General features: G+C 37.5%; 1 protein-coding gene across 6 annotated transcripts in view; it reads left to right on the top strand.

Annotated features, from left to right (window-relative positions):
- Nucleotides 1–13,539, top strand: part of LOC123875575 (CHH-like protein) — a 110,321-nt gene that overhangs the window by 79,195 nt on the left and 17,587 nt on the right. The window lies entirely within an intron of this gene.

Here is a 13,539-nt window from a genome sequence, read left to right as displayed (position 1 = left end):
ACTAAGAGCCAGCGCGTGCCAGACCTTCGTTATTTTAAAAAGCTGAAAGTTTTCTTCAAGTTTCTTGACCCCAACACAGGAAAGAACGATCAGCGACTATGAAGTTGGGAACATGGTGGTTTTGGGAGATAAAGGTGTAAAAAACCTTACGTCAAAGTATAAAGTCTAATTTTTTTATATTTTCTTCGTAATAGGATTAGAAATCACGTCATGCATTGCCAGACACTTAGTATTGTGGCAACCCCCTGCCAGACACCCTTAAAGTTTAAAAGTTTATTAGTTTTGGTTCATAAGCTTAGAATAGTACCTATATTAATTCACAGACATATTTTGTACTAGCTGTGCCCGCGACTTCGTTCGCGTGGAATAGTGACTTTTCGGGCAGCGTGATTCTTTAAATTGACATAACTTTTTTATTTATGAACCGATTTACATGAAATAAACACTAAATGTTAAGTGAAGCTTACTAAAATATATTAGTGAAAACCGTATCTAAATCGAATAAACCAAACTGACAAAAAAAAATTTATTACAATTTCTGGTTCGGCATCGATATAATAACAACCCCTGCTACTTTTTTTATATATTTCCATTGTACAGACACCACTTTTCTACAATTTTATTATGTGTATAGATACCATAGAGGTAGGGCCTAATACGACGGTTATCATCATCATAATCGACCCATGGCCGGCTCACTACAGAGCACGGGTCTCCTCTCAAAATGAAAAAAGGTTTGAGCCTTAGTCTACCGCACGCCGCGCTGGCCAAGTGAGGATTGGAAGACTTCACACACCTTTGAAAACATTATGGAGAACTCTCAGGCATGCAGGTTTTCTCAAGATGTTTTCCTTCACCGTTAAATCAAGTGATATTTAATTACTCAAAACGCACGTAACTCTGAAAAGTTAGAGGTGCGTGCCCGGGAACGAACCCTCGACCTCCGATTAGGAGGTGAACGTGTTAACCACAAGACTATCACAGCGTCATGCTTAATTCTAAATATCATGAAATCGAGCTAGATTTAAATCTAGATTAAACTCAATTAGCAATCATTTAGTAAACCACTGAATTCATTAGTCAAATTATAATAAAATAGTAGGATTATTAATAATTTGATTGCCAAACCATTGGTCACTTTAAAACTTGTGAAACCTATCATCTGTCGTAACTTAGATATAGACTATGAGCTTACTAAAAAACTTTAGCAGTCATCTTTTTAACTAGGTACCTACTTATCTTAACATTTACCGACCTATACTTATTGTTCACTTTTATTTTTCAACTGACTCAGACATAATTATAGTTATTTTTAGAATAAAAAATGCCATCTTATTCATCGTACCACATTATACAGGACTTAAGGAAAAACATGAAATGACTAATTAATTAACACCGCAGAACAAATTCTAATTCACTGTATTCATTTTTCTCCCTCTGTTTTTTCTGAGAAATGTCCTAAAACTTACTATATCACCCCTTTTACTTATATCAAAGAATACAAACTATTACATACCACATAATATTATTATCATAGATATGTAATTATTATGCACAGAAGTGACACTCATTCCCCTGTCTCTGCAGTGTAGTGGTGCGCCTAGTATTTGGATTTGGTTTTTGGGGTACCCCAAGGGTGCCAACGGGACCTTTTACTGAGCCTCCCACAGAAAGCCACTAGGAGGAATCCTATCTTACCTACTTGTCCATTTGTCTGTCTGTCAGCGGGCTGTATCTCATCATTCTCATATAGAGATATCTCATAGAAATACACTCTGTGAAAATTTCAACTCTACCTAGTACGGTTCATGAGATACAGCCCGTTGACAAACATATGGTCGGACAGACGGACTAGTTATAGGGTTCCGTTGAGTTTCTTCGGTTACGGTACCCTATTTTGTGTAACCCTTGTAATAATAAAGTATTAAATAATCCATACTAATATTATAAAGGCAAATGACGTGTGTCTGTCTGCTAGGTTTTCACGACTCAACAGTTTAACCGATCTTGGTGAAATTTGGTACAGAGTTAGCTTACATCCTGGGGAAGGACATAGGCTAATTTTTATTCTGGAAAATCAACGAATTCCCACGGGATTTTAAAAAAACCTACATCCACGCGGACGAAGTCGCGGGCATCATCTACGAGTAGTAGGATAATAATCTCATCTCTCACAACTTTAGAACGATGTATTTGTATCGTCGGAGTTTTCGTCACTCTCCCTCAGTCTAGTGAACGTAACGTTTATGTAAACGAAAGGTTCGAGCAGTTTCTGAGCTTTCCTGCCAAACGGCGTGCCTGCGACAATTTTCCAATACGTTTTTTATGGTCGGTCGGTTAAGTGGTTCTTGTACTATAAGTCGTTTGCGATAACTTGTCCTAGCTATGTTGAGATTTACTATTTTTACTTTATTAGTTTTTATCGATAATTGCGAGTATGTTGGTACAAATAAAGAGCTAAGAAAAAGACGTCCCTTCACTCCATCTAATCACTACCCAGTACCCACAAATGCGAAAGTGTGTTTGTTTTTTGTTTATTGGTTTATTAGTTTGTTGGTTTCTCCCAAATACAAAAAAGTTTAGTAGGTAATGATTTTCGATAGTGGCTTTTTACCCGTGAAGACAATAGTATTCGTAAGGTATTAAAATAATTTCAATCTAAATCAAGACCTGTGGAAGTCCCCACAAGAGACCTATATCCAGTAGTAGACGTCTAACGTTCGTCGATACAAAGGAAAAAAGCTTCTCCTTTTATTAACCCCCGACCCAAAAAGAGGGGTGTTATAAATTTGACGTGTGTATCTGTGTATCTGTCTGTGGCATCGTAGCTCAGTGAACCGATTTTAATTTAGTTTTTTTTATGAAAGGTGGTTTGATCGAAAGTGTTCTTAGCTATAATCCAAGAAAATCGGTTCAGCCGTTTGAAAGTTATCAGCTCTTTTCTAGCTACTGTAACCTTCACTTGTCGGGGGTGTTATAAATTTTTAATTTACACTTGTGTATTAAATCAATCAGCTTGCCTGCGTCCACTGTTGGACATAGGCTTACCAGAGAACGTGTCACCATGAACGGTCATTCGCTTCGCCTTCCTCACCCACCCACTACCCGCTACCTTCTAAGGTCCAATGAGTTTGAGGTCGTCCTTTTGTATACGAATCGATAAAAATACCTATGTTGTACCTATCTGTAGAAGCATTGTTCTTCGCGATTGGCATAACCTAGGCATGTGCATATTGATGGATTTGCATGCAATGGCATTGTATGGTGGTTGTGACTAAGAACCAAGGAATTTTACTTTGACGTTTGGCTATTGACCGAAGGATAATACCTACCTTATCTACAGCGTGATTGATAAATCATAATATAACATGACAATAAGTAGTTAGACCATAGACTATTTCGTTGTCTCTGCTACTTGAGAAACATCTAGGTACTCCGTGCCTTCTGAAATGGATATGAGAATGAGTAAGACCACACCGTTAGGATTAATTAAGACGTAACAATTCCATTGGAACAGAAATAGCTGCGTTAATTGCTGAAGCGATGAATTGCACTGACGTCTTTCATAATCGTAGCGTCGACGTAGCTTATTACATAAGTGGTTACTGTAGTAGTAATAACTGTAATTTTACGTACAATATTATATAATATATATAATAATATGCTAGGAAGAGCCCAATGGGCGTTGCGCGAGAGAGGATCGACGCACGGTCTTCATGGGGGGTCCAAAGTACGATCCAGTGCAAGTGCACATTAGCTCCGTAAAGTTATAGGTACCTAACCCATAACTTTAAGGAGCTAATGTGCATATAAGCAATTAAATATTACTTTCTTAACGGTGAAAGAAAACATCGTGATAAAACCTGCATGCCTGAGAATTCTCCATAATGTTCTCAAAGGCGTGTAAAGTCTGCCGATCCGCACTTTGCCAGCGTTGTGGGCTATGTATGGTCACACCGCCACTTCCGCTTGACCGATTTTGACAAAATTGGATACAGAGATAGTTGACATCCCGGAAACGGAGATACCTGCCTTGTACTTTTATACCTGAAAAGTATGACATTGGCTATCCCCAAATTTTTACAGTACCCGTTATTGTACATATCCAGTTACAGTGTCACACTAATTTTGATAGCTTCTTAGAACACAATTTTTAGTTGAAATATAGCCCTTCTAAGGATAATTGATTTCAATGCTTGTTTCTACGATTCATTGATTTGAATTTTAAAAACATTTTCCATCTAAGTAAGGCTCTCTATAAGAAAAACTGCGAATAAACGGTTTTCTATATAAGAAAATACGTTCAGGGAAAACTAGTATAGTGGGCATTGCAACTTAAATTGTTGCGTTACGCAAGTGGCGCGCGTGTGTGCGTGAGAACCGCAGACTGCAAGGCGCTCTCGGTGGCATAGCCAACTCCAGCGGCCATTGCATGTAGCCTAGGAGTTGGTGGACGGTATCACCAAAGTGTATGATCATCATCATGATCAACCCATCACCGGCCCAGTAGGTATCAGCACAGGTCTCCTGTTAGAATGGAGAAAACTTAGCCCAGTACGGATTCGCAAACAAGGTAACTCAATATCATTTTTTTAACAAGTGTAAATTAAAAATTTTCAACACCCCCGACCATCCCCCGACCAGTGAAGGTTACAGTAACTAGAAAAGAGCTGATAACTTTCAAACGGCTGAACCGGCTGAACCGATTTTCTTGGACTATTCCGCGCCTACAATCCAAAGTATCTGAGTTTTCCAAAACATCATTTTCAAATAAATAATTATGTATATCTAGGCAACGTCCATCTTGACAGCTTGACATTTGTCAATTGACACTTGAATATTATGAACCTAAGGGTTATCTAACCTTCTTTTCTACAAGAAAACTAGAAAAGAGCTGATAACTTTTAAACGGCTGAACCAATTTTATTGGATTATAGCTAAGAACACTCTCGATCAAGCCACCTTTCAAACAAAAAAAACTAAATTAAAATCGATTCATTCGTTTAGGTGCTACGATGCCAAAGACAGATACACAGATACACAGACACACAGATACACACGTCAAACTTATAACACCCCTCTTTTTGGGTCGGGGGTTAAAAAATAATACTAGCCAGGTGTATCTTATTGCCTAATATTCCCTTTTCCCCTCCAATTAAGCGTAAAGCTTGTGCTACGAGTAGGTACCACATTAGTGCAATGGGTAGGGTTTGAACCGGCGACCTTTCGGATTTCAGCCCGCTCCATTAACCGTTGAGCTATTGACACGCTGCTTTAACGTTGAAGGAAAAACATCGTGAGGAAACCTGCATGCCTGAGAGTTGTTCTTATAAAATATGATTTCAAAGGTGTGTAAAGTTTTCCAATCTGCACTTGGCCAGGGTGGTGGAGGGGAGGCCCGTTGAAATGAACTTTTACAAGTGCTTTTGAATCGTCAAAAGTATCAGATAATAATCACTCTTTGCCATTGGTTCGGAAGGCCGTTCCTACAGAGAAGAACCAGCAAGAAACTAGGCGGTTGTTCTTCTTAAATGGGCCGATGATGATCAACAAAAAAAAATTTTGGAACATCGGAACCTAGAGTTCGGAATAAGAATAATCTATCAACTCTTACACTATCGCATACCAGCCTACATCTGAATACGATAGTAAATCGCGACGCCGCGCCGCTTACAGAATAAATGTTTAAATGAGTACCGGGAACGTGGTTAGCATCGCTTATGAATACATTTTAGTTTAGAATCGTAGAATATACTTACAAAGCGTATCTATTGTTTTATATATCAGGGGCTTTACGAAGACTATTGCCAGCTATTTTTATTTAACTGACTTTCATAGTACATAATATTTTAAACTTAACTGAGGAAATACAGGGACTCAGAATACATACCTATGTATTTTTAAGTATATATATTTCGGTATTAAGAGAAGTTTATGGTGAGATCCAAACTACGTTTGTTTGGCTGTAGTTTGGATCTCATTTGAATACTAACAACAACCAATCAATCGCAATGTTTGCAGATAATATTATCTGCTAGGAATTATAATAATATCTATGTCTATAGTTTGCGGATATTTTTAATCTATTTATATTTTTCATCGACGTCATTTTACAATCACGTGAAAAACAATCCAAATAAAATACGTCAATATAAAGTATCTGGAAAAACCGAGACTCTAGAAAATTATCTACTATTAAAGTAGTAAAAAATAAAGTAGTTATCTATAAAATTAATTACCTATCATAATGGCGCCTAGCATTGAGTTCCAATGGCCTAGAAGAGCAAACCTCATACAACAAGCATCAAAAAATGCGTCAAATAGACATCCTACTTTCGGTTTCAAAGCGCTCAATCGCTCGTAGAAGAGGATTACGAAAGCTTGGAACTAATAAATATATTTTTAATAAACAAAATATTATCTATCTCTTTTGCACTTGTTGAATTACCATCGGAGCTGCGTAATGTTATAAAGATAGCGATATTTTTACATAGAGTAAAAGTATGTTCAGCGGTAATTTACTGATTGTTGGTCGATTATAAAAAGCTGCATCAATAATTGCTACAGTACAATTATTGAAGTCATTGGCTTATAAAATTCTTCCTGTAACAATGCATTTCAGCCAATAGTGAGACAGTATTGGCAAAGAGGTAATTGCGATCGTCATACTGTAGCTATCAAATTAGGCGGTAAGCCAGCGCCCATTACAACTGCGGGCTCTAGTAACTTGACAATTCCATGGCGCTTATTAGCCTTATGACTTTGATCTTTGCCAATTATATATAGATTAAATAGAAGTAACTACTACAAACAATATAAATATCGAAGCATAAATCTTATCGCCAGTAACTTGCAACATGTCACAATTCTGCATCAAAACTTGTTATAACTGGCAAAAACTGGAACCCAATGCAAAGATCCTAACGCGTTATATTGCCATGAACTATAAATAAGTTAACGTCTGCAACTATCTATATTTGTAGACCTACAACTCTTCACAAGTAGGCAAAAAACTTAGCGCAAACGTAGACATCTGCGCTGCAGAACTTTTTTGGAAAATTAATCCTTTAGTTACGTAGGTAAGTATATTTTCTAAAAAAGTTTTGGGTAACGAATGAGTTAAAACCCTGTGGATCAATCGAAATATTTCAAAATATATCATTTGAGTAGATCATAGTGTTTAGCAATCTATTAGCACCTTAAAATAGATATGAATTATGCAAAATTCTAAAAAAAACCATGACTAAAATAGATTGAAACACTGAAAAAAGTGTGAACATGAATATGCAAAATTCTAAGAAACACTGGTTAGATCCGCGTTAATAAATCCTGTTATACTGTAGGTAATGTAAAGAATTAACACTTCCAGTATGCACTATTTAGCATTTCATGATGACTAGACCTCAGTGCTTACAGACCAGTCCTCGAACAGTGCGTGTTGCTCACTGATGACATATGGTCATGGATCCGAGACATGGTCTATATGGTATATACTATAGGCCTCATAAGAAAGCTCAGAATCAAGCCTCAATAGCTCAATGGTTATAGGAACGTGATATAATAAACTGAAAAACTGAACTGCTATTTGGAATTTACTTGATATTTAAGATGAAATAAAACTTTGGTATAAAACAGACAGCCTTTTTATTTCGGTGCTACACACAGAGAGAGACGAATGTTACAATGGTAGCCACAGAACATAATACACGATGACATGTCACAGAGAAAAGCATAGAATGCGTTCATATTTTAACATCCTCCCTTGAACGCATGTCGCATACCCATAGCTTTCAGGAAACGTTCATGTTTTGGCTTCGGAAGAGCTTTGGTTAGACAGTCAGCAATCATTGAGTCCGTGCCCACATATTCAAGCTTGATTTCACCATGTTCAACTTTGTCCCTCAGGTAGTGGTGACGAACATCAATATGTTTACTTCGAGCATGATAACTACAGGAACCTGCAAGTTTAATGGCACTTTGATTATCACAATACAAAGTTAAAGCTGTAACCTTTATAGAAGGCCACAGTTCGTAGTGCAACTGTCTCAGCCACATAGCTTCTTGAGTGGCAGCTGAGAGCGCCATGTATTCTGCCTCAGTGGTTGACAAAGCAACAGTGTGCTGCCTCTTCGAATTCCATGATATAGCTGCACTCTGAAAATTAAAAATGTATCCCGTACATGATTTTCTGTCTTCAGAGGATGTGGCCCAATCAGAGTCAGAATATCCAGTGATTTCTTCATTGACATTATTTTTATAAAAGAGTTGTAGATCTTTAGTGCCTTGTAGGTATCGAAATAACCTCTTTATAGCATTCCAATGCTCTGCTGTAGGTGAACTGTTATAACGACACAATGTATGTACTGCATAGCAAATATCAGGCCGTGTACCCTGCGAAATGTACAGCAAGCAGCCAGTGGCTTCTTGATAAGGTATATTTGTCACCACTTCACAACTTGAAAACTTGATATTTGGTTCCATAGGAGTTCCAACTGAGTTGCATTGCTCCATACTAAAACGTTTCAATGTACTTTCTATGTATTTACTCTGATCTATAGCTATACCATTAGAATGGTATGTAATACGAAGTCCAACATAACAACTAGCAATTCCAAGCTCTTTCATCTTGAAGTTATTCATCATTTTCACTTTTATTATGTTTGCTGACTCTTGACAATTGTGAAACAATAGAATATCATCAACATATACTGTTAAAAACATAATGACTTCATTTTCATGTTTATAATATACACAGGGATCTATCTTTGATTTTGAAAATCCAATACTATTCAAAAAATTGTCCAACTTTTTATTCCAAGTTCTACTAGCTTGCTTTAATCCATATATTGATTTCTTTAGTTTACAAACTTCCCTTGTCCCATTTTCATATCTGGATGGCTGTGACATGTACAGCTCGACATCTATGTCACCCTGTAAAAAAGCTGTTACAGCATCCAGCTGTTCTATCTTGAGTTGATATTTAGCTGCTGTCGCAATCAAGTATCTGATGGAACTTAACCTCACCACAGGTGCGTAGACATCTGTGTAGTCTATATATGGTCTCTGCTGATAACCTTTTATAACCAATCTTGCCTTGTACCTAGAGACTTTCCCATTTGAGTCTAATTTTGTTTTAAATACCCATTTGCAAGGGATCGCAGTCTTTCCAGGAGGAAGCTCTGTAAGAGTCCATGTATTGTTTTCCAATAAAGAATTATATTCATTATCCATGGCTTTTATCCATTCCTGTGAGTTTACACTTTGCAAAGCCTGCTCTAACGTTTCAGGATCGGGCTCAATTGACGAGTTCTCGATTTCGTTCTGACAGAGAAAGGTAGGCATAGCTCGGTGCTTTCTGGGTCTTAAGGAAATTGGCTTGTAGCAGACACTCGAGGGTGAAGAATCTTCCGGGACATATTCATCATCATCACTCCGACAGACTGTGCTATCATTTTCAATGACAGTTTCAGAAGTGTTATTAAAATGATCAGTGCTACTTGTGGTATCATCTAAATTATCATCATTTTTAGCATCTTGAGATTCAGAGAGCGGTAATAAAACAAAATCTTTGTTCACACTTTCTTCAAGGAAAACTACATCCCTGCTCCTCATAATTTTTCCTTCAGCTTTATCAAACAGTCTATAACCCTTGGATTCTAGGCAATAGCCAACAAATATAAGCTCCTTTGATTTGTTATCCCATTTAAGCCTTTTTTCCTTTGGCACATGCATCATAGCTCGGCAGCCAAAAACTTTCATGTTACTGATATTAGGTTTGACTCCAGTCCAAATTTCTTCAGGTGTTTTGTACTGTAAAGACTTAGTAGGTGAGCGATTGATCACATATGCAGCAGTGGCTACTGCTTCCGCCCAGAACTTCTTTGGCAAGCTGGAATTAATAAGCATACATTTGGCACGTTCAGTTAAAGTTCGATTCATCCTCTCACTCATGCCGTTCTGTTCAGGGGTGTAGGGTATACTGAACTGACGTTTTATACCAGACTCTCTACAAATTTTATCAAATGCTTCATTAACATACTCTTTTCCATTATCTGATCTAAGTGCTTTTATTTTGACATTTAATTGATTTTCCACTAATTGCTTAAATTCTTTAAACTTATCGAGTACTTGAGATTTAGATTGAATAAAGTAAACAAATACCTTTCTAGAATAATCGTCGACAAATGTCACATAATATCTGGCACCTCCGAGTGACTTTTCCTCCATTGGCCCGCATACGTCTGAATGTACCAATTCCAGGAGGGCGGAAGCCCTTGTGCCTATGTGTTTGAACGGTTGCCTTGTTTGTTTACCTTTTAAGCATGTGTTACAGACCACATTCTCCTTCTTACTTGATTCTATATCTGCTCCTTCTGTAGACTCATTAAGTTTCTGAAGATCACAATAATTTAGATGACCCATCCTTTGATGCCACAAGTGCACTGAAGATAATAAAGCATAGGTTTCGTTATGAACCACATATAAATTATTTCTTGTATACCCAGTGAGAATTAGTTTTGAATTTTTATAAACTTTGCAACAATCTTTGCTAAACTTGACTTGACAATCATTCTGTGTGATTTGGCGCACAGACAATAAGTTGACAGCTAAATCTGGCACATATAAAACATTTTTTACCTGTATTGTACCTATTTTTTCTTTATTCTCACTATCATACGTTTCTATGTTTACTTTACCACAGCCTTTCACTGCTAATATTTTATTATCTGCTACTTTAATGTTTGTCACTGAAGCGGGTCCGAAGTCATATAGCCATTCTCTCTGATATGTCATGTGCATCGCAGCTCCTGAATCAATGTACCAGCATCTGCTCTCTAGGTCTGGAGAGGCTGGAAACGCTGCAACATAGCTAGAAGAAGAATCATTATTAGTTTCAGACTTATTCTTATGATTTGAGCTGTTAACGGTGCAGAATTTTGCTATATGATTATATTTATTACATCTGTAGCACCTGGGACCCTTGCTAGACCCCGCTTTAGACCCTGAACATTTACTTTTGTTCGACTTGCCCTTGTGAAAGTTTGAGAAAAAAACAGATGAGTTGTCTGGAGTTTTTACATCTTGCAGTATTTTAGTCTTAACTAGATCTGCCGTTATAGCCACACCTGAGCTCTCCATAGCCATTATCATTGGTCGGTAAGACTCTGGTAAACCAGCGAGCAACAGTGTTCCGAGCCACTCGTCGTCAACTATGAAGTTGATGTTTCTGAGCTTGTGTGCACATGTAATTACTTTATTAACATAATTTTCTAAACTGCCACAACTCTCCAGATCTGTCGTAATGAGCTCTCTTAGGAGACCTACCTTTCTCAACAGGCCCGAGTCGTCAAAAGCCTTTCTCAAATTGTCCCATGCCTCCGCTGCTGTTTTAGTTTCCTGGACGTGGATGTAATTTGTCGGATCCACAAGCAAAATTATTTTCGATCTTGCTTTAACATCCTCACTTTTGGTGAATGTTGCCGTTCCATCGACGCATTTCCACAAGTCCTCGTGTTCCAAATAGGTGCGCACGGCAAAACTCCACGTGGCATAGTTTTCCCGTCCGGCCAGTCGATCGATTTGGGCAAAGCCATTATGCACGTGTTGGCCCATGACCTGATATAATAAACTGAAAAACTGAACTGCTATTTGGAATTTACTTGATATTTAAGATGAAATAAAACTTTGGTATAAAACAGACTGCCTTTTTATTTCGGTGCTACACACAGAGAGAGACGAATGTTACAATGGTAGCCACAGAACATAATACACGATGACATGTCACAGAGAAAAGCATAGAATGCGTTCATATTTTAACAGAACGGACTGTAATTCGAAAGGTTGGCGGTTCCTCGCCCGTTGCACTATTGTCGCACCCACTCCTAGCACAAGCTTTACGCTTAGTTGGAGGGGAAAGGAGAATGTTAGTCATTATTAAAATGACTAATATTCTTTATAAAAAAATTATATGTATAGTTCAGCGGGTTGCGAACCTGAAATGGGCTGAAATGAAATAAAAATTTGATTAGTTGCTTACCTTTTTAAAAAGTTACATGCCAGGGATTAGACTTAAGACCGGGAGAAAAAGTCGATGACCTGACACCGATTTGCAAATACAATTAGGTCACAATCCACTCAATCGTTAATCCGAAAATTGACCATAAAAGAATATTAATGTTCCTTTTTAGGGTTCCGTACCTCAAAAGGAAAAACGGAATCCTTATAGGATCAATTTGTTGTCTGTCTGTCTGTCTGTCAGTAGTGTCGGGTGGCTCTTCTAAAACCAGTGCTAGTGTCTATCAGGAAACCTATAGAGTAAGTACTTCCCGTTGACCTAGAACCATAGCAGATAGGTAGGTCTTATAGCACAAGTAAAGGAAAAAACCGAAAAACCGTGAATTTGTGGTTACATTACAAAAAAAAAAATTAAAATGTGTTTCAATTTTCAAAGTAAAATAACTATACCAAGTGGGGTATCATATGAAAGGGCTTTATCTGTACATTCCAAAACAGATTTCTTATAGTTTTTGATTTATCGTGCAAAATGTTGGAAAAATACTCGAGTACGGAACCCTTGGTGTGCGAGTCAGACTCTCACTTGGCCGCTTTTTTAGTGCTGAAACACACCGAAAGTGTGTCTCTGAAGTCAGATCTCAGTGTGTAACAGTTCTAATTCCTGTGACCCACATAGACGCACGTGGCTAATTGCCATTGGTCATTGCGACTTGGCCTCTTAATTGATATGTACCAGCCCAAGTCGTTAGATACAAAAAGCTTTACATTCGTACCTTGGTATCTAACTAGCCTTTTCCTGCGACTTTTTCTAATTAATTTATTCCTAGCCTATACTCGGGGATGATGGTTCTACGAATATCTAAGGCTGAAATGTCCGTTGGCTTGAGCATGCTTCTATCAAGAGAAAAACAAAAGACAGACCAATATGAAACTCGAAACTAAGTAACAAGGTACTTGATTTATATTAAACAAAATGTTATTGTGTGACCACTTTGAGTGATCTTTTTTTGAACAAATAAATATGTAAATCTTTATTAACTTAACAAAACGTAATGTTTAAGCTTAGTCATACCTCCTGATAAAGTGAAAATTGTGTTTCAGGAGGCAGTGTCTTCCCATAATCTATTGTAACAACATAGTACAATCACTTATTATAAATTAATTTGAACCAGGTACCTCCAGGTACATAATATTGATAAATGAAATGTATTGAACTGAATATGACTGAAATTAATGGAGGAATGAAGTCCTTTCACTCCCTTTTGGAACTTAGGGCTGCAGCTTACTTTTTCATGTCCCCCAGTCTTTGGCTACTGCCTTGATATTCCACGAGAGTCTCACTCATCTAAGGTCTACCTCTATGGACCTCCTCCAGGTGTTGGTGGGTAGACCAGGTTTTGGCGGTGGACCCAAATAGAGGTCCAATAATAAACACTGCTGAGGTTTCATATAGTATATTATATACTCAGCTTTACATTGTGAGACAAGCTACATGTCGATGAAATTCACACAATTAATTATACA

The sequence above is a fragment of the Maniola jurtina genome, chromosome 20 (genome assembly GCF_905333055.1).
Source record: "Maniola jurtina chromosome 20, ilManJurt1.1, whole genome shotgun sequence".
NCBI lineage: Eukaryota > Metazoa > Arthropoda > Insecta > Lepidoptera > Nymphalidae > Maniola > Maniola jurtina.
The sequence above is the reverse complement of the archived record's forward strand: the minus strand, read 5'-3'. Positions and strand labels throughout refer to the sequence as shown.